This window comes from Dendrobates tinctorius, unplaced genomic scaffold (assembly GCF_039654945.1).
Source record: "Dendrobates tinctorius isolate UK_male_01 unplaced genomic scaffold, ASM3965494v1 ptg000098l, whole genome shotgun sequence".
NCBI lineage: Eukaryota > Metazoa > Chordata > Amphibia > Anura > Dendrobatidae > Dendrobates > Dendrobates tinctorius.
This window is the reverse complement of record NW_027361766.1, coordinates 35107931-35129140: the sequence shown is the minus strand read 5'-3', so window position 1 is coordinate 35129140 and position 21210 is coordinate 35107931. Positions and strand designations below refer to the sequence as shown.

The window sequence follows — 21210 nt, the reverse complement described above, 5'->3', positions numbered from 1 at the left end:
GGCTTTGTAAAGTGATGGAGAATATGTATTCCATTATCTTGCTAACAATTTGGAATGAGGGGGGGGACCTCCCAAATGTAGGAGTTAGAGCCCTCAAAAATGTTAAAGGAAAAAATAAAGCCAAAACGCTCTGTGTGAACATATGACAAAGAGGAGGTATAATTTTTTACTTTTTATTTTTCTATATTGCGTTATTTACAAGTGTTTATGAAGGAAAAAAATATTTCTTAGCATTTTTCCCTTTAAAAAAAAATTTGGTTTGGTTTGGTAGGTCTTCTTATAAATCCATAAAACTGGCGCAATGGTCTGACAACATTATTCCCAGATACCATACATGAGTCAGAAAGGCATGCAGGCATCTTCTCCATTCTGTTCCCATTTAGTTTTAGCTCTTTCCCATCAATTTCAGCTTTCTTCCCATTCCCCCAGACCTGTTTGTTTGGATCCAGCAGAAAAATATTTGGCTTTCCCAATATCTTGCATTGGATTCTTTATTTGGCATCAGAATTCGTGCCGATTTTCCCAAATCCTAATATTTTACTGTTCGCTCATCTGTATTCCTGATTAACAATTGGAAATGCTTGTCAGAAGGAGATTAAATAGACAATATATAACTACTGCACAAAGAGTAAAATAAAATATTGATAATAATAAACTTTATTTTTATATAGCGCTAATATATTCCGCAGCGCTTTACAATTTGCACACATTATCAACACTGTCCCCGATGGGGCTCACAATCTAAATTCCCTATCAGTATGTCTTTGGAATGTGGGAGGAATCCCACACAAACTCTTGCAGATGTTGTCCTTGGTGGGATTCAAACCCAGGATTCCAGCGCTGCAATGCTATCCACTGAGCCTCCGTGCTGCCCGATATATTCTTAATTTGAAAAAAGTGTCAAAATATAAATGTAATATAGATCAAACCTGGGACAGAGCAAATAAAACCAACCACTGACACCTGTAGAGTTATACGTGTTTCCATTGTGTGTGCATCTAATAGATTATTATGGTATACAGATACAGTAATCATGCATGGGTCGTTCACTTTGAAGTAGTAATAAATGAAGTAAGATTTCATACCCTCTAGTATATTATGTTTATCATTTTATTTCTATAAACACAGTATCCAGACAGGTTTCAGATCTTACATTAATCGCATTATCATTCTGTCAGATGAAATCCCAAGAACACGAGTCAGAATTCATTATGTATTTAATGCTCTGCAGAATGTTGCTCTCAAAACTAATAAGAGGAAATCCAAAGACTCATCAAGGAAATACATCCTGAGTTGCACTGTGCGAAAATGTGTGTGGTTCAGAGATAGAAGCTGAACTGTGCCTGGGGTTTCCACATCATCTGCCTGTTAGATACCCTTGTGAAGCAATTTGTGCATTAAGTGGCCCCTTAAGCTTGAAGCAGTTGTAGTGTCTCTTGCACTGTTAATATGTACATGTTCATCAAATACTATAGTAAACTGATAAAAGTGTGCCTTGTTCAGCAAATATGTTAAAGTGGTATGGTTTTAATTATTCATAAGGCAGCAGTTTAGGATTTCAACTCCCTCCGGTAATTTTGATGGTGCTGCACCTTCTACATTAGTGTCATGATTTGTCTGCAACATTTCGTAAATTAGCACTCAGCAGGTAATAACGCGCAAGAATTAAAATAGAAAGAGCAATTAGCTTGAATAGAGATTTGTGTTATCTATGTTTATAGATCTTTTTCACCAAGCAGGACAACTTTTTGGTATAAGGTTATAGTGACATCGCAGCCCCATATTCTATCTTATTTTGGTTTAGACCTTTTTTGTGCCTTCAACAAGCAACTCGTCTTCCACATTTTGAAGGGTGAGGATTGTGTACCATTGTTATACTATCTGGGGGGACATAATAGAATACACAACCCTGGTAGACTAACCAAAAACTGAAGTCTATGTGGTTGACTAAAAGCGGCTGGACGTCATAGGCCTTGACTGAATCATAGAATCATAGAATCATAGAAACATAGAATCGTAGAGTTGGAAGGGACCTCCTGGGCCATCTGGTCCAATCCCCTGCTCAAAGAAGGATTTGCTAAATCATCCCAGACAGATGTCTGTCCAGCCTCTGTTTGAAGACTTCCATTGAACTCACCACTTCTCGTGGCAGCCTGTTCCACTCATTGATCACTTTAACTGTCAAAAAGCTTTTTCTTATATCTAATCTGTGTCTCCTCCCATTCAGTTTCATCCCATTGCTTCTAGTCTTTCCTTGTGCAAATGAGAATAAAGATGATCCTTCTACAATGTGACAGCCCTTGAGATATTTGTAGACAGCTATTAAGTCTCCTCTCAGTCTTCTCTTTTGCAAACTAAACATTCCCAAATCATGAAACCTTTCCTCATAAGACAGGGTTTGCAGACCGGTCACCATTCTTGTCGCTCTTTTCTGAACTTGCTCCAGTTTGTTGATGTCTTTTCTAACATGTGGCACCCAAAACTGGACACAGTATTCCAGATGAGGTCTGACCAATGAAGAGTAGAGGGCAATAATGACTTCACGTGATCTAGACTGTATGCTTCTGTTAATACATCCTAGAATTGCATTTGCCTTTTTTGCTGCTGCATCACACTGTTGACTCATATTCAGTCTGTGATCTATTAGTATACCCAAGTCTTTTTCACATGTGCTGTTGCTTAGCCCTATTCCTCCCATTCTGTATATGCTTTTTTCATTTTTATTGCCCAGATGTAGTACTTTGCATTTTTCCCTGTTAAAAACCATTCTGTTAGTTGCTGCCCACTGCTCCAGTTTATTTATATCTTTTTGAATCCTCTCTCTCTCTTTTCTAGTATTAGCTATCCCTCCTAGCTTTGTGTCATCAGCACATTGAATCAGTTTACCCTCAATTCCTTCATCTAAATCATTGATAAAGATGTTGAACAATACAGAGCCCAGGACAGAGCCCTGTGGTACCCCACTTGAGACATTTTTCCAACTGGATGTGCAGCCATTTACGACCACTCTTTGTGTCCGATCACTAAGCCAGTTATGAATCCACCTAACAGTTGCCTTGTCCATTCCATACCTAGTCATTTTTTCAATAATGATTGTGTGAGAGACTTTGTCAAATGCTTTGCTGAAGTCAAGATATACTATATCTACAGAATTTCCCTGATCCACCCAATCAGTGATTCCGTCATAGAAGGAAATTAAGTTAGTCTGACATGACTTATTAGTTACAAACCCATGCTGACTCTGTTTAATCACTTCATTCTTATCCAGGTACTGACATACATGTTGTTTGATAATTTGTTCAAAGAGTTTTCCTGGTATAGAAGTCAGACTCACCGGCCTATAGTTGCCTGGGTCCACCTTCTTCCCCTTTTTGAAGATAGGAATAACATTTGCTCTTCTCCAGTCTTCTGGGACTTCTCCTGTTCACCAAGAATTTTCAAAGATTATGGAGAGGGATTCAAAAATTTCTTCTGCTATCTCCTTCAGTAGTCTGGGGTGTAATTCATCTGGACCTGGAGACTTGAATTCATTTAGGTTAGCTATGTGTTTCCTCGCTATCTTTCTGTTTATAGATATCCTGGATTATTCTATTCCCTTAATAGGACAGTGAAGAACAGTTGATGTTACATTTCCTTTCTGAGAGAAAACAGATGCAAAATAGGAATTTAAAATTTCAGCCTTCTCAACTTCCTGTCTTACCATTTCATCATTTTCATCCGGTAAAAATCGTATAGCATCTTTGACTTTTCTTTTACTTTTGACATATCCCCCAAATCCTTTTTTATTGCTTTTGATGTCTCTTACAAGCCTCAATTCATTATCAGCTTTAGTAAATCTGATTTGTGCCCTGCAAGTTCTGCAGACAGCATTATATTCTTCTTTAGGTATGCCTCCCTCTTTCCATTTTATAAACATTTCTTTATTCCTTTTTAGCATGTGCTTAAGTTCTGTGTTCATCCATCCTGGTTTCCTTAAATGCTTCCTATTCTTCCCTCTTTTCGGAATTGTTAGTAATTGTGCTTTGAGAATTTCTTTTTTCAAGATTTCCCATCCTTCCTGGACATTTTTGTCTTTAAGGATATCCAGCCATTGGATCCCTCCAATTCTCTTTCTGAATCCCTTAAAATCTGCCTTTCTGAAATCTACCCTTGACGTGTGAGTCTTCACAGGTTTTCCTCCTCTAGTTATCCAAAATTCTAAAATAGCATGGTCGCTACCTCCTAGGGTCCTAGCCACTTTTACCTCCTCAACCATTTCCTCCCTGTTTATAAGGATTAGATCCAAGGTAGCAGATCACCTTGTTTTCTCCCCTACCTTTTGAAAGATAAAGTTGTCAGCAAGAGAGGATAAGAATTTCCTTGACCTGTTAGTTTTGCCTGAGAGAGATTCCCAACAAATGTCTGGATAGTTGAAATCTCCCATGATAACTATGTCATATTTTTGGGAGAACTTGGCAATTAGATGCATAAAGAGTTCATCCATATCTTCAGCTTGCACAGGCAGCCTGTAGTAAATGCCTACAATGGTGTCCTTTCCATTGTTCTGTCCTTGTATTCATACCCAAACAGTTTCCACAGAACTCCCAGTCTCTGAAGCTTCAATCTCTGTGCAGATATACTCATTTCTAACATACAATGCAATACCTCCTCCTCGTTTATCAAGTCTGTTTCTTGCAAATAAGTTGTATTCTTCTAGCCTTGTATTCCAATCATGTGTATCGTCCCACCAAGTTTCAGTGATTCCAATGACATCATATTTCTTTTCCTGTTAGTAGTTCCAGTTCTCCTTGTTTGTTGCCCATGCTTTGTGCATTAGTATAGAAACATTTTAGTTTGTGTTTGGTTTCTCTTTCTCTGGCCGTGAGCAATGCTGAGGAGATCAGCGTGTGGTGGGGGCGGGGTTAGCGTGACGTCACACTAGGGGAAGGACGGTGGCTCACAAGTGGCTTTGTGCCGCCGATCTCCTCAGCGTTGCTCACGGCCGGAGCGCACGAGGCAGCGGCAGCTTTCACTGCTCCATGGATCAGCAGTTTCAGCTGTAACCCCCACGCTAAGCACGCGAGCCTGCTTCACCGGTCACTGGCCTGTCAAAGTAAGTGCCTCACACTCCAGCACCTTGATAGCGGGCACAAGCTGTCACTGATGTTTATCTACTTTGCAGGATTTGTGCCTCCATGTGTGTCTACACAGGACTAGGTTAATAATAAATAATAATCTTTATTTTTGTATAGCGCTAACATATTCCGCAGCGCTTTACAGTTTGCACACATTTTTCATCACTGTCCCCGATGGGGCTCACAATCTAAATTCCCTATCAGTATGTCTTTGGAGTGTGGGAGGAAACCGGAGTGCCCGGAGGAAACCCACGCAAACACGGGGAGAACATACAAACTCCTTGCAGATGTTGTCCTTGGTGGGATTCGAACCCAGGACCCCAGCGCTGCAAGGCTGCAGCGCTAACCACTGAGCCACCGGTTTTTTAACCATACTGAGGGCATTTAGTATCCAGCAAGGTTAGCACCTGTTCCCCATTTTTGACTTACCTATTGACCGTCCTCTGTGGTATATATATATTTTTTTTTATTATTTATTAATTTTTATTATTTGTTTTTCAATCAGTATCTTACTATCCATATGCTAATCAGGATACATCATTCCACTAACAACATCTAAGCAACGGTTTATTCACAGTATGCTGCTCATTTGGTTCTGATACATCAGTGTGAGTAAGTTCAGTTCAGCTGATTGCTTCTTTAACCCATTAAGGGGTGTACCTGTCATTAATTCTGTTACTTATTTCTACCAGCAGTTTTAAAAAGGCAAAGCCAAAGTGGATAGCCTCAGGACACTGCTATATACCTATTACCATGTGATTTTTCCATTTATCTACAAGTGAGTATTTTTGCTTTATAATTCCCAGTATAGCGCGGTGTATTCTCTTTTCTATCAGCTTTTGCTTTTTTAAACAGGCACCAGCACAGAGTCTGTTGTTCACCAGCTGCATCTGGGAATATTGGACCTTCCCTCTCTGTTCACGTGGATTAGCGCCAGTGTGATATTCTATTATTCAAGTCTGTAAACATGTAGCAAGAAATGCAGCTCATCAAATGGCTCCTGGCCTCTTCCATATTGTAAGGCTGGAGTCACACTAACCTGCGCAAAATACGGTCAGTATTTTACATGTGTAATACGGATGAATGCCCCCTAAACAGTGCTCCGTATGTCATCCGTAATCAAGGTGTGGTCGCGTATTTTGCGCATGTAAGCATCCGTATGTAATCCGTATGGCATCCGTATGGTGAGATTTTCTCGCAGGCTTGCAAAATGGACATATAATGGAGCCCTATGACAGGGTTTCTAAAAGACACCTGGTGCGTATTTCTCCCAAGTCACATGTGTGGTCCGTGTGTAATCCGTATTTTTTGTGCACCCATTGACTTGCATTGGCGTACTACGGGCATAGTATGCTGACAATCGCAGCATGCTGCGAGTGGCACGGAGCGTAGGATACGGAGGAGAAATATACGCCTGGTGCGAGGGACCCCATAGAGAATCATTGGTCCGTGTCTAATGCGTGCTTTTTGCGCCTCTCACTCTCCCGTATTCCTCGCCAGTGTGACTCCGGCCTTAGGCTGGTTTCACACTTGCGTTCTTTTGCGCTGTTTTTTAGCGCAAAAAAAGCATGCGTTTTTTTCCCTATACTTTAACATGGGTGCGCATAGGTGCAAATACACATGCGTTTGTACCCATTTGTATGCGCATGCGTTTTTTTGTAGTGTGCGCTCGGGTGCACAAAATGCATCCTGCTGCATTTTTTGTGCGTCCGACTTGCCCCCAAAAAACGCATGTGCACGCAATGCGTTTTTTTACAGTAAAACACCCATTATAGTCTATGGGTGTGCATACGTGTGCATTGTAATGCGCACGCATGCGCAAAAAAATGCACCAAAACCCACAAAAAAATGCACACAAACGCATGATGCGTTTTTCATGTGTTTGTGTGCGCAAAAAACACACAGCAAAAAAACTTAAGTGTGAAAGTAGCCTTATAGAGATTTCAAAATGATGAAAAATTAGCCAAAATTCTCGTGGAGACTCTTCACTTATCCCTGAAGGCACTGGGAATATGCAAATGATCTCCTCAGGACTCTTCCCCTGGTTTACCGATTTCCTCTTTTCAGCTGCAACGGCCAAAATCCAGTGATCGCTGAGCTCGCGGAGACTCTTCACTTAACCCAGAAGGCACTGGGAATATGCAAATGATCTCCTCAGGACTCTTCCCCTGCTAAATGCAATATTTAGTTATGCTACAAAGTTATTATGTACATCCTTTCCCACCAATAGACTGATCAGCCAAAATGACTATAAAAATAACAGTGTTTTGTTTTTGACTATTGTGGTTGATGCTGGATGACTTCCCAATCAAGAGAAATGTGTTAAGACATATTTTGGGTATTGATAAAATTAGTTGAATTTTACCTGGATCATCTGGCTTGTTGCATGAAAAACCCTCAAACCTTATCCCAACAGAGTTACTTAATACGATGACCAGAAACTCAAATAACTCATCAGTAGACATAGTTTAATGCCTGTTCTTTACCAAATTCTGCAAAGATTTTTGGGAGATTTCTATAAAATTCTTCTTATGGCATGTTCTCAGAATAAGTCGCAGTTATTTAAACAGTGATGGTCAATGTTCGACACTCCCATGTTGGTTGAATTAAGGGACTGCTGTGCTCCAGCAAAATCATTAATGGAACAATAAGTCATAGGTATAAGAATAACACATTGGTTATATTAGTACACTTTATGTACTCTTATAAGAGTCAAAACTTAACAGTTTTCTAATTCAATTTAACCCCTTAATGACCCCAGCTTTTTTCGGTTTTGCATTTTCGTTTTTAGCTCCTCTTCTTCCCAGAGCCATAACTTTTTTATTTTTCCATCAATATGGCCATGTGAGGGCTTATCTTTTGCGAGACGAGTTTACCTTTTGAAAGACATCATTGGTTTTAGCATGACTCATGCTCGAAAACGGGAAAAAAATTCCAAGTGGTGAAATTGAAAAAAAAAGTGCACTCTCCCACTTGTTTTTTGTTTGGCTTTTTTGCTAGGTTCACTAAATGCTAAAACTGACCTGCCATTATGATTCTCCAGGTCCTTATGAGTTCATAGACACCAAACATGTGTAGGTTCTCTTTTATCTATGAGGTGAAAAAAAAATTCCAAAGTTTGTTAGAAAAAAAAATGGCGCCATTTCTGATACCCATAGCGTCTCCACTTTTCCTGATCTGGGGTTGGTTGAGGGCTTATTTTTTGCGCGCCGAGCTGGTGTTTTTAGTGATACCATTTTTGTGCAGATACGATCTTTTGATCGCCCGTTATTGCATTTTAATGCAATGTCGCGGCGACCAAGAAAACGTAATTCTGAGGGTTTTGATATTTTTCTTGCTATGCATTTTGCGATCAGGTTAATCCTCTGTTTTAATTGATTGATTGGGCGTTTCTGAACGCAGCGATACCTAATATGTCTATGTGTGATTTTTTTTATTGCTTTATTTTGAATGGGGCGAAAGGGAGGTGATTTAAACTTTTATATATTTTTATTGTTTTCTTTTTTTAAAAACTTTTTTTTTAATTTTGGAATGTTTCAATAGCCTCCATGGGAGACTAGAAGCTGTCATAGCCTGATCGGCTCTGCTACATATAGGCGATGAGCAGATTGCCTATATGTAGCTGAATTACTGCAATTGCTATGAGTGCCAACCATCGGGTGGCACTCATAGCAATCCGGCATCAACAACCATAGAGGTCTCCAGGAGACTTCTGGTTGCTATGCCAATGCATCACTGACCCCCGATCACATGACGGGGGTCAGTGATGCATGTATTTCCCGCCCGGCGGCCGGAAGCACTTGCTAAATGCCGCAGTCAGCGTTTGACAACAGCATTTAACTAGTTAATAGGCATGGGTGGATCGCGATTCCACCTGTACCTATTGTGGACACATGTCAGCTGTTCAAAACAGCTGGCATGTCCTGGCTTTGATGCGGGCTCATCGCCAGAGCACACTTCAAAGCGGGGGATCTGACCTCGGAAGTACTATCCCATCCGAGGTCAGAAAGGGGTTAATTTAATGTTTTTCATTTTCTTACTCTAGTTACAATATATGCTTCAAGAAGCCAACCTTTGTATTTAGTCATGGTCATTAAAGAATCAATCACATCTATATTTTTTTATCAGATGTGTATATATGCATGTAATTTAGTGTGAGTGTATTACAATAATCACATACTGCTGCTCTCTTCAGTTTCCAACACTATTCTTTTCTTTCGCTTCTCAGTGGTGTCACTTTATGTTCACACTTTATGTGTGAGTCTGAAGTCTACAATGAAAATCTATGGAGCCTCGTTCTGACACTCACACTGTAAAAGTAACTACCAGGTTCCGAAGAGCTCAGCACGACAGTAAGAGAGTTATTTATTTTTAAATTGTCTCCTCTAGGTTTGGAGTTTTGAGATTAATACTGGTAGAAGTCACAATGAACAATCTGCAAAATGTGATAATTTTTGGATTTAATTACTCATATGAATCCCCTTAAAAAGTAATGAATTTCAGAACATTTCCAAGAACATTTTTAACTATAACACCTTCTATGAATAATAGTAGCACTTCTTACTTGTACTGTTTTTGATTAAAAATAAGGTACTTTTTAGGCTGGATACACAATTTTTTTTCCTTTTTTGCCAGCAGTATAGATATCACCTATCTTCCTATACCCTATAGTGTATTCCACTATTTACTCTTGTCTCTCTTTTTTCTCTTATAAAATAAGGGCACATTGACTAAAATTTCTATGGGGATCAATACATTTCCATGATACATTTATTTTTAATTGCTGAAAAGCATTTATCAAATTTTTATATGCTCTATACTATAATGGTGTCAGCTAGGGTTGATTGAATAGCTTCAGTGACAGTCACAACACATGTATGGAGAAATTGTTTTTGGGCTCTCCATATGTGGCAACCCTGAGGGTCCAGTCGCCACAGAGGTACTACATCTCATCTAGAGGTGTGGTATCCCACTCTCAGGTAAGGAATGAGCACTACCCAGGACTCTAACACTCCACTCAAAATACACCAGGGTATCTGGGTGTTCCCTTAGGGAGTATGGCCTAATCCCAGGCTGGCTAGGAAAGAGTGTTAGGGAGTGAGTGGGGAAGGTAGAGAAGGGGCGGAGCTTAAGGGAGTGACAGTTAGTGGGAGGAGTTAGTTCTGAGGTAAGAAGATTGTTCTGGAAAGAGTCAGTCAGTCAGTTAGAGGGGAGTGAGAGAAGGAGTGAGGGCTGACAGAGTCTGAGAAGAATTAGTGAGAATGTGAGAAGACAGAAGGAGAAGGAGTGCAGTAGGGAGAGCTGGAAAAAGAGTTGTGAGGGTAGACTGAAGGAAGCTCCTGGGAGGACAGAAGGAGTCCTTGGGTAACGAGAAGTGCGGAAGCCATCTGTGGAGCCTGTATCCAGAAGTGGAGGGACCAGGTCGCTGTGGGGGAGCTGGTCCCTAAGACTAGTGGAGGACTACAAGACTCAGCTAGCAAGTCGGAGGCTGGGGTAGCTGTACGTAACTCAGCCACAACCACATTCCTTCACCAAAAAGGCAGCTATATAGGAGAAAGGGGACTCAGACGACGTCGCCCGACAAGGTCCGCAGCTGCTGGCTTGGGGACACTGTTTGTGAGGGTGCTGAGCAGGAGAGTGGAAACCAGCACAGTGAGACAGCCAGGAGGGAAGCACACAAATGGGAGTCCTGAAAAGGTGTGTCCCAATCTATCTGGGAGTTTGCTGGACCCCTCACCTGGAGAACACGGCACAAAGCGGGCATGTGTCCACAAGTGAACTGTGAGTAAAGCATTGGAAACTGCACCCTGCTGTGTCATCTGAGTGACTCACATCTCACCTACCCTGTACTGAACTCACCACAATAGCCACTATCATTGCTTTTAACATCCTAACTGCCCTGGGACACAGCTCTACCCATGGAGAGCTTATCCATCTTTGCTGCCCTAACACCATCCCAGAGGATCTGCATTGCAGCATTGGCTACCCTTACCGAATACCACAGGTGGCGTCACAAACTATTTCCCCTACAAACTACCCTGACATCATCATCAATTATTAATTTTACTGGACGCCCAGGGCCACGGACCGGGTCACTGCTGCCGTGACATCCTCTTTAAGAACCATCTGACCCGGTACAGAGTACTCCACGGCCCTGTGGGGCACTTCAACTGCAAATAATTTATCTATAATAATAAATGCCCTAAGCAGCTTCCGGTTGTAACAACTTCCGTCCAGTTGTAACCGGTGACGTCACCGCACACCTCTTTCCATGTTAACCCTCAACACACACACTCCACTCACCTTTCACCATCTCCACTCACGTCCACTCACTCTTTCACTCCACATACCACCCTTTCTCTCACTCCGTCTCTCATACTCACGCCGTCATCGCCGCTGATCCACGATCCCCGACATCTTCTTCCGCCGGCGCCATCCTGGATCCAGACGTCCTCCACGCCGGCGACATGTTCTTGCGGCGACGCCAATTTGGATCGGCGAAATCCCGCGATAGTCAAGATGGCGTCGCCGCAAGAACATGTCGCCGGCGTGGAGGACGTCGGGATCCAAAATGGCGTCGGCGAAAACTCGCGAGATTTCGCCGACGCCATTTTGGATCCCGACGTCGTCCACGCCGGCGACATGTTCTTCCGGCGACGCCATCTTGAGTATCGCGGGATTTCATGATACTCAAGATGGCATCGCCACAAGAACATGTCGCCGGCGTGGACAACGTCTGGATCCAGGATGGCGCCGGCAGAAAAAGATGTCGGGGATCGTGGAGCAGCGGCGATGACGGCGTGAGTATGAGAGACGGAGTGAGAGAAGGGGTCGTATGTGGAGTGAAAGAGTGAGTGGAGATGGTGAAAGGTGAGAGGAGTGTGTGTGTTGAGGGTTAACATGGCAAGAGGTGTGATGCTATCGCATCCTCCCGATGCGATAGCATCGGGCCATAATCTAGTATTTAATATTTTGCTAGTTTTCTATGCTTGTAATCCATGTCTCAGATAGTTTTCAATAGTGAGGATAGTGTTATTAAACATATATTTATAAAGATTGTGTTTATTTGTAACGTTTAGGTATAAAGTACCTCCCATAATGGGAAGAAGAGTTATTTATTCAGATTTTTTACCCTGTTGAAATTCATTTCAGAAAATTTTGTGTTTCTCTGTAACATCTGTTTTTACTTTGTTCCAGCCTGCAGACGTGCTGTGTTTAATGGGGGAATGTGGCACCCCTGAGGGTCCAGTAACCACAGAGGTACTGCACCTCATCCAGAGGTGTGGTATCCCACTCTCAGGTAAGGAGGGAGCACTACCCAGGACTCTAACACCACATTCATTCACCAAAAAGGCAGCTATATAGGAGCAAGAGGACTCAGAGGATGTCGCCTGACAAGGTCCGCAGCTGCTGGCTTGGTGACACTGTTTGTGAAGTTGCTGGGCACGAGAGCAGAAACCAGCACAGTGAGATTGCAAGGAAGGTAGCACACAGAAGGGAGTCCTGGAGAGGTGTACTCCAATCTATCTGGGAGTTTGCTGGACCCCTCACCTAGAGGACACGGCACTAAGCGAGCATCTGTGCACAAGTGAACTGTGAGTGAAGCATTGGAAACTGCACCCTGCTGTGTCATCTGAGTGACTCACGTCTCACCAGCCCTGCACCATGCTCATCACAACAGCCACTATCATCGCTTTTAACATCCTAACTGCCCTGGGACATAGCTCTACCCGTGGAGAGCATAACCATCAATACTGCCCTAACACCATCCCAGAGGATCTGCATTGCAGAGCCGGCTACCCTTGCCAAATACCACCAGTGGCATCACAAACTATTTCCCCTACAAACTACCCTGACATCATCATCATTTATTAATTTTACTGAACAACCAGGGCCACGGACCGGGTCACTGCTGCCGTGACATGCCCTTTAAGAACCGTCCAGCCCATTACTGAGTACCCCACGGCTCTGTGGGGCGCTCCACATACATGTATTGTGACAGTGAAATAACCGCTACACAGGCAGCTGTGGCACCGAACAGCTGATCATTGAGAGCATTCCAGGTATCCGGGTTCCCGATGCAGCTATTCGATAAGCGCTATAGCTATTCGGATAAGCTCTTATCTGAAGCTATTCGCTCATCCCTAGCATCAGCAGAGATCTGACTAACTTTTATGATCTGTTGAATAAAAATGATAATACTTTGCATTGGAGTTATTTAATTAGATGTTTACCAGTTTTCTCTGTTCTCATGAGCAGTCTAAAACTTTCAAACAATAAGGGTGGGCACAGCTGCAATGCAGTCCTGTAGGAAAAAGTAGTTGGTATTATTCGACTGGAGAGTCAAGAGTCAGACCCCCACCAATGCAATATTGATTACCTACTGTAAGAATAGGTCAGCAAACCCCTTTCTGCCATCTGACGTACTATCCCGTCCATGGGACCCGGGCCCATATGCCCATGGACGGGATAGTACATCTAGCGCGATCAGCTGCACTCACGGGGGCAGCGCCGCTGATCGCGGCTGGGTGTCAGCTGATTATCACAGCTGACACCCGGCACTATGTGTCAGGGGTGGTCACGGACCGCCCCCGACACATTAACTCATGGCACAGTGCGATCTAACACGATCGCAGTGTACCGGGGGTTTAGGGAAGCATTCGCCGGGAGGGGGCTCCATCCGTGCTTCCCTGAGACCCCCGAGCAGCGCGATGTGCTGCGCTGCTCCTGGGGCATCCTTTTCTGCAGGTCCCCGGATCCAATATGGCAGCGGGGACCTTCAGGGGCCTGCAGGGAGCCGGCTTCCTCAGTGCCTGCAAAGCGCAGACATGAGGAAGCTTGCAGCAGTGCCTGTGTGAGATCGCTGATCTGTCATAGCGATCTGTGATGTGTCAGATCAGCGATCTCACACATGACAGTGATGTCCCCCCTGGGACAGTATAATAAAGTAAAAAAAAAAAAAAAGTGTAGAAATAATTTACAAAAAAATCGCTAAATAAATTAAAAAAAAATATCCCCTAATAAATTCAATTTTTGGAAATAAAAAAAACAATAAAAGTACACATATTTAGTATCGCCGTGACCGTAACGACCCGCCCTATAAAACTGTCTCATTAGTTAACCCCTTTAGCGAACCCCTTAAAAAATAGAAGTAAAAAACAAAGCAAAAAATAATGCTTTGTTATCATACCGCCAAACAAAAAGTGCAATAACGTGCGATCAAAAAGACGGATATAAATATCCATGATACCGCTGAAAACGTCATCTTGTCCTGCCAAAAACGAGCCATGACACAGCATCATCAGCGAAAAAATAAAAAAAGTTATAGCTCATAGAATAGAGTGATACAAAAATAATTATTTTTTTATATAAAATTGTTTTCATTGCATAAAAGCTCCAAAACATAAAAAAAGACAAAAATGAAGTATCGCTGTAATCGTACTAACCCGAAGAATAAAACCGCCTTTTCAATTTTACTGCACGCGGAACAGTGTAAACGCACCCCCCCAAAAGAAATTCTTGAAATGCTGGTTTTTGCTCATTCTGCTTCCCAAAAATTGGAATAAAAAGCGATCAAAAAATGTCACGTGCCCGAAAATGATACCAATAAAAACATCAACTCATCCCGCAAAAAATAAGTCCTCACATGACTCAGTGGGTCAAAATATGGAAAAATTATAGCTCTCAAAATGTGGTGATGCAAAAACTATTTTTACAATAAAAAGCGTCTTTTAGCATATGACAACTGACAAACATAAAAACCGCCATAAATGGTAAATCAAACCCCCCGTTATCACCCCCTTAGTTAGGGAAAAATAATAAAAGTAAAAAAAATGTATTTCCGTTTTCCCATTAGGGTTAGGGCTAGGGTTAGGGCTGAGATTAGGGTTAGGGGTGTGTTGGGGTTAGGGTTGGAGTTAGAATTGGGGGGTTTCCACTGTTTGGGCACATCAGTTCCACTCCAAACACAACATGGTGTCTGATCTCAATTCCAGCCAATTCTGCGTTGAAAAAGTCAAATGTTGCTCCTTCCCTTCCAAGCTCTGCCATGCACCCAAACAGTGTTTTACCCCCACACATGGGGTCTCAGCCTACTCAGGACAAATTGCAAAACAACTTTTGTGGTCCAATTTCTCCTGTTACCCTTAGGAAAATAAAAAATTGGGGACAAAAATATCATTTTTGTGGAAAAAAAATGATTTATTTATTTTCACGCCCAGGCGTTATAAACTTCTGTGAAGCACTTGGGGGTTCAAAGTGCTCACCACACATTTAGATAAGTTCCGTGGGGGGTCTAATTTCCAAAATGGGGTCACTTGTGGGGAGTTTCAACAGTTTGGGCACATCAGAGGCTCTCCAATCGCGACATGACACCCGCAGACCATTCCATCAAAGTCTGCATTCCAAAACGTCACTACTTCCCTTCCGAGCCCCGACGTGTCTCCATACAGTAGTTTTCTCCCACATATGTGGTATCACCGTACTCAGGAGAAATTGGACAACAAGTTTTGGGGTTCATTTTCTCCTGTTACCCTTGGGAAAATAAAAAAATTGGGGACTAAAAGATCATGTTTGTGGAAAAAATATGATTTTTTTATTTTCACGCCCAGGCGTTATAAACTTCTGTGAAGCCCTTGTGGGTTCAAAGTTCTCACCACACATCTAGATAAGTTCCTTGGGGGGTCTAGTTTCCAAATTGGTGTCATTGGTTTACCCCCACATATGGCATATCAGCATTCTCAAGAGAAATTGCTCAATAACTTTTGGGGTCCTGTTACCCTTGGAAAAATAAAAATTGAGGGTGAAAAGATCATTTTTGTGGAAAAAATATGATTTTTTAATTGTACGGCTGTACATTATAAACTTCTGTGAAGCCCTTGGGGGTTCAAAGTTCTCACCACACATCTAGATAAGTTCATTGGGGGGTCTAGTTTCCAAAATGATGTCATTTGTGGGGGGTTTCAACAGTTTTGGAACATCAGGTTCTTTCCAAACCTAACATGGCGCATGGCGTCTGATCTGAATTCCAGCCAATTTTGCATTCAAAAAGTCAAACGGCGCTCCTTCCCTTCTGAGCTCTGCCATGCGCCGAAACAGTGGTTCCCCCCACACATATCAGGTATCAGCGTACTCAGGACAAATTGCACAATAACTTTTGCAGTCAAATTTCTCCTGTTACCCTTGGTAAAATAAAAAAAAATTGGACCTGAAGTAATTTTTTTGTGATAAAAAGTTAAATGTTCATATTTTAAACATTCAAAAAATTCCTGTGAAGCACCTGAAGGGTTAATAAACTTATTGAATGTGGTTTTGAGCACCTTGAGGGGTGCAGTTTTTAGAATGGTGTCACTTTTGGGTATTTTCTATCATATAGACCCCTCAAAGTGACTTCAAATGTGATGTGGTACGTAAAAATAAAATGGTGTTGCAAAAATAAGAAATCGCTGGTCAACTTTTAACCCTTATAACTTCCTAACAAAAAAAATTTTGGTTACAAATTTGTGCTGCTGTAAAGTAAACATGTGGGAAATGTTACTTATTAAGTTTTTTGTGTGCCATATCTCTGTGATTTAAGGGCATAAAAATTCAAAGTTGGAAAATTGCGAAATTTTCAAAATTTTTGCCAAATTTCCATTTTTTCACAAATAAACGCAAGTTATATGAATGAAATTTTACCACTAATATGAAGAACAATATGCCATGAGAAAACAATGTCAAAATCACCGGGATCCATGGAAGTGTTTCAGAGTTATTACCTCATAAAGGGACAGTGGTCAGAATTGTAAAAATTGGCCCGGTCATGAACTTGCAAAACACCCTAGGGGGTAAAAGGGTTAAAGTCCTGAGCAAAGCCTTTAATATGGGTATAATTCATAATCAGTGCTGGTAGATAATGATCTGCATTAAAAGTTGGCATATGAATGATAAAAACAACCATAATCAGGAAAATAGAAACCGTGAAACAATACAAGCACAGGATAGTTTCCACAAGATCTAACCAGAAAACAAATTAGGAGAAGAAAATATGTATATAAGGAAATTGATGTTCCTTTGGATTTAAATAAGTATCCATTTTTCATGTGATTTAGAAAATGGAGATGGTGAGAAGAGGCGGACTCTGTAACAGCGATGTACTATGATTACAATTGTGAGTAAGCTTAGTCACACCGTGAAGGTCATCAATACCTATAAAATAGGGTGTTCACGGCTTACCGTTTCAAGTTCTCATAAGAGAAACATTTTTTTTTAAATCTACACTTTCAAATCATGATTAAGGCATTCAGACATCTGAAATGTGGTGATGCGGGTCATGTGAATTTGTATCGCAATGTATCTCCTCCATATTGCTTATGTGAATAAAGAATCACTGTGTGTGGAGCTGGAGTCTCTTCATTTTGTATCTTTTTTGTATGTTAGTCAAAAAAATCATCATCTGTACTGCGTAAGTGATCACCATGACCAGGGGCAGCAGCATATTTGGCAGCCTGCTTGCTTAAAGAACACTGCACCTGCTGAATTAGGCCGGGGTCACACTAACGTATGGTATCCAATGCGAGAGCGTCAGATGCTATATGCTAATGACCTGCAGTTCCAACTTTGCTGCGAGCGGGAGCCGAGTGTCATGCAACTGTGTCCCAAGCCTCTCACAGAGAGGAGCGGAGCACAGCTGCGGAGGAGGCAGAGAAACTAATTACTCCATCTCCTCCATTGCCGGGGTCAGCGTATATCGCACAGCACTCGGATGATAGCCAAGTGATGTGCGCTGTGTCACTCGCACCCATAGGCTTATATGGGTGCGAGTGAGCCGAGACTCGGACGAGTTTCGGTGCCAATCGCAGCATGCTGCGATTTCTCTCGCACATAGAATACGGGCAAGAAAAAAAAACGGTGATGGGAGCTGCCCCATAGATTAACAGTGGTCCGAGTGCTATGCGATGTTTTGTCGCATAGCATTCGTCTGTATTCAACACAAGTGTGACATCGGCCTTACCCAAACTATTCTCTCCTCCATTTGCTCCCTAAAATACACACAAGCAAGAAAAGACAGCACACTTATGGGAGCTCTCGATGACAAGCCAAACAAAGTGAACGGGGAATTGTCACATACTGTATATAAGCATGCTATTGGAGATGAGTGGATAGGCAAAATGTAATTTTGCCTGTTTGTGAGGAAATTCAATTTGCAGAGAACTTATTCTCTGCAAATTTAATGTACATTATTATCCTCTGGGGTCTGTAAAGATGTGATAGGAAGAAAAATCTTTTTACTCACCTTACTGTACATTTCTCTGGCTCCTTTGCTCCTCAAAGTCATCCTTTTAGTCATCGTCATATCTTGTGATCATCGACACGAGAGCACTTAATCCCAGAGCCATTTCATGCTAAGCCAGAACTGTGTTGAGGTCCCCAGAAAGGTGCTGCACAAACTCATGATGGTCACAACTTCACAGTGTGGATTCAGAGCTCAGCAATCGAGACAAGAAGCTGTGACAAAGATCGGACAGGGGAAAGTGAAGAGCAAAGGAGTCGGTGAGGTAAGCGGCAAGGTGAGTATAAGTTTTTATACATTCTTTCACCCTTCTATGGCTCCTTACGTTTCAGTAAAATAAGTCTAATGCCCGCCATTTTGCTAAATCCATATGGCAGTGAACTACAAAAAAATAACTATTTTGGCTTATGCAAATTTTTCAAACATTCAAGTAAAATTGAGTTCCAGTTGAATATATTCGCACATCTCTACTTGATTTTTCCATATTACTTTCTCTGCCATAATTCTTCATGTCATTGATGTGATTTATCTTATTAAAACATGTGCAGCCCACAAAAAAAATGTTAAGTTTATTCCAGTCATGTTGTATCCTGGAATGACCAAATATAGCAGGAGTCTACAACCTGTGGATCAAGCGCCACAAGTGGCTTGGGGGTCCATTATGTGCGGCTCATGGCTGTAATCCAACTTGGCATATTAGGCCCAAGTCTGGCAAACAGCTATTAATAGAAGGTCTCTAGATTGTGACTTTTGTGAGTAGCTCAATTCAGAACAATATATCTGGTTGTGCATATGCCGGCATTGGGGTTTTTTGAGATAAATTATGTATAGTAATCTGGAGATAGGATGATGATGCCAGTTGAAGGTGGTGCTTAAAGCTGGATGTGATGTTATGGTCTGTGTGCCTGATGTGAAAATACCGAATAGGGATGAGGTGAGAACCCGTAGGTGTAAGGCTATGTGAACAATGCGATTTCTCTAGAATAGCTTTTGCTATCATTATACCGGTAATGGGAGTGCTACTTTTGAGGGATGCCGGAGCAGTATGTCACTACTCCAGGGAGGAGAACGTCCAATCCAGGTATAAAAATTTGAAGGAACTTTATTCCGCCATATAGAGCATACAACGTTCCGACCAACAGGTCTTTATCAAGTACTTGACTACTTGATAAACATCTGTTGGTCGAAACGTTGTGTGCTCTATTTGGCGGAATAAAGTTCCTTTGAATTTTTATACCTGCATTGGACGCTATTTTCATTCACCTTGACTGCTGCTACTTTTCCAAGTGGGTTCCTTGGATCGAGAGCGGGCATCCACACTTAGTAAGTGCTGTCAGCCTTCTCTTTGCGTGTCTACTCCAGGGAGGAGATCTGGTTGTAGCTTATGACCCTCTCTCAGAGCTGACTATAGCTCTCCAGCATAAAAAGGTTGGGGAGAACAGCAAATGTTGAAAGCGCATAGACAAGAATGAGTGACCGGGCGAGACAAGGTGCAGTTCTGTGTGCTGTACTGTACAGATAACTATACTGAGACTAGTTTGCACTCACAGATATGTGGTGTCGACGACCTGTGTCTGTCTGGGAATATGCACTTCTGAAACAATGTGATTTATATGGTGCATCTCTGCACTGTGGATCATACATAATATGCCAATCTGTTGCACAGCATAGCAGACATATCATTAGTTGTAAAGAAAAAAAATATTGTTGACAATAGCCTCTTACTGCAAAATTTACACTACAATGAGTATAATGGAATATTCTTCTTCTCTTTATAGTAAACAGCCCTGAAAATAACTCGAAAATCTACTAATCCATCAACACGCATGTCCCTAGTGGACGGGATTATCTGAAGTTTACTTATGCGCTTATTTCCTTTCTGTCAATGTGAAAAATACACAGAGCTGCATAAACAATCAAGGCATTTCTGAATTTGGATTGAAAGAGCGGTATAGTCGAGGATTACAGATGTGATGAGTGCTGGCTTCATTTAACGATATATATTGCTCTCTAAATTTCATATGCTGTACATTGCCTATAGAATGCAATAAATAAATCTGACATTGATAATGGCCGGTGAGTTAAAATCTTCATCAACTTCTAAATTTGCATCTCTTTTCATATTAGAAAATATATATTTTGCGATAATCTTTCTCTCTTAATATTCGAAAATGATTTTTTTTTCAGTTTTAAATATTCATCTGTTATTTTATGTCTCTATTGATCCTTGGGGGGTTGTAGTACTCAATAATTCACGAGAACTTTATCATCTTTTTTTATGCAATGTAGTCATACAATTCATTTTACCCTTGATGTTCCCCAAGACATGAGTCTGCAGCTGCCTTAAGCTTTCATAGCTGTTGTGACCATTCAATCCTACTAGGGGAACACTAGTGCTCACACACTCCTAATTTTTATCTGTGTAAGACCCTATTGCGCTTATTGTCCTTCCTGATCTATATCCTACAAGAACTTTATCATCTCTTTCATACAACTTGGTCATACAATTAATTTTACCCATTGGAAACAAATAGTTAACTTTTTTCTTTTTTTTTTTAGATGATCTTTTGAGGATCTGGCAGTTTTGCTTCGATATTTCTAATGACGTTATTGAATTGTGAACACTAGATGGCAGTGTTTACTAAACTAAATTTGAATAAATCAAAGCTTTTGCACCAATGGTGTTTGCTAAATTATCAAGTGTTCCCTTGTGTATCAATATGACTTTTTGTCTTTAAGTTTTGTGCACCAGTTTTACATACTTTTACTATGTAGGTAAAAAAAAACAAACAAACATTCATTTACAATACTGCTGGATAGTCTTTA

At 41.4% G+C, this 21210-nt stretch overlaps 1 long non-coding RNA gene across 1 annotated transcript; it reads left to right on the top strand.

The window, feature by feature from the left end:
* The first annotated feature begins 5992 nt into the window (after nt 1–5992).
* Nucleotides 5993–20412, top strand: LOC141099201 (uncharacterized). Its single transcript, XR_012234452.1, has 3 exons — nt 5993–6167; nt 9343–9466; nt 20163–20412. It is a non-coding gene; the product is annotated as an uncharacterized lncRNA (long non-coding RNA).
* The last annotated feature ends 798 nt before the right edge of the window (nt 20413–21210 follow it).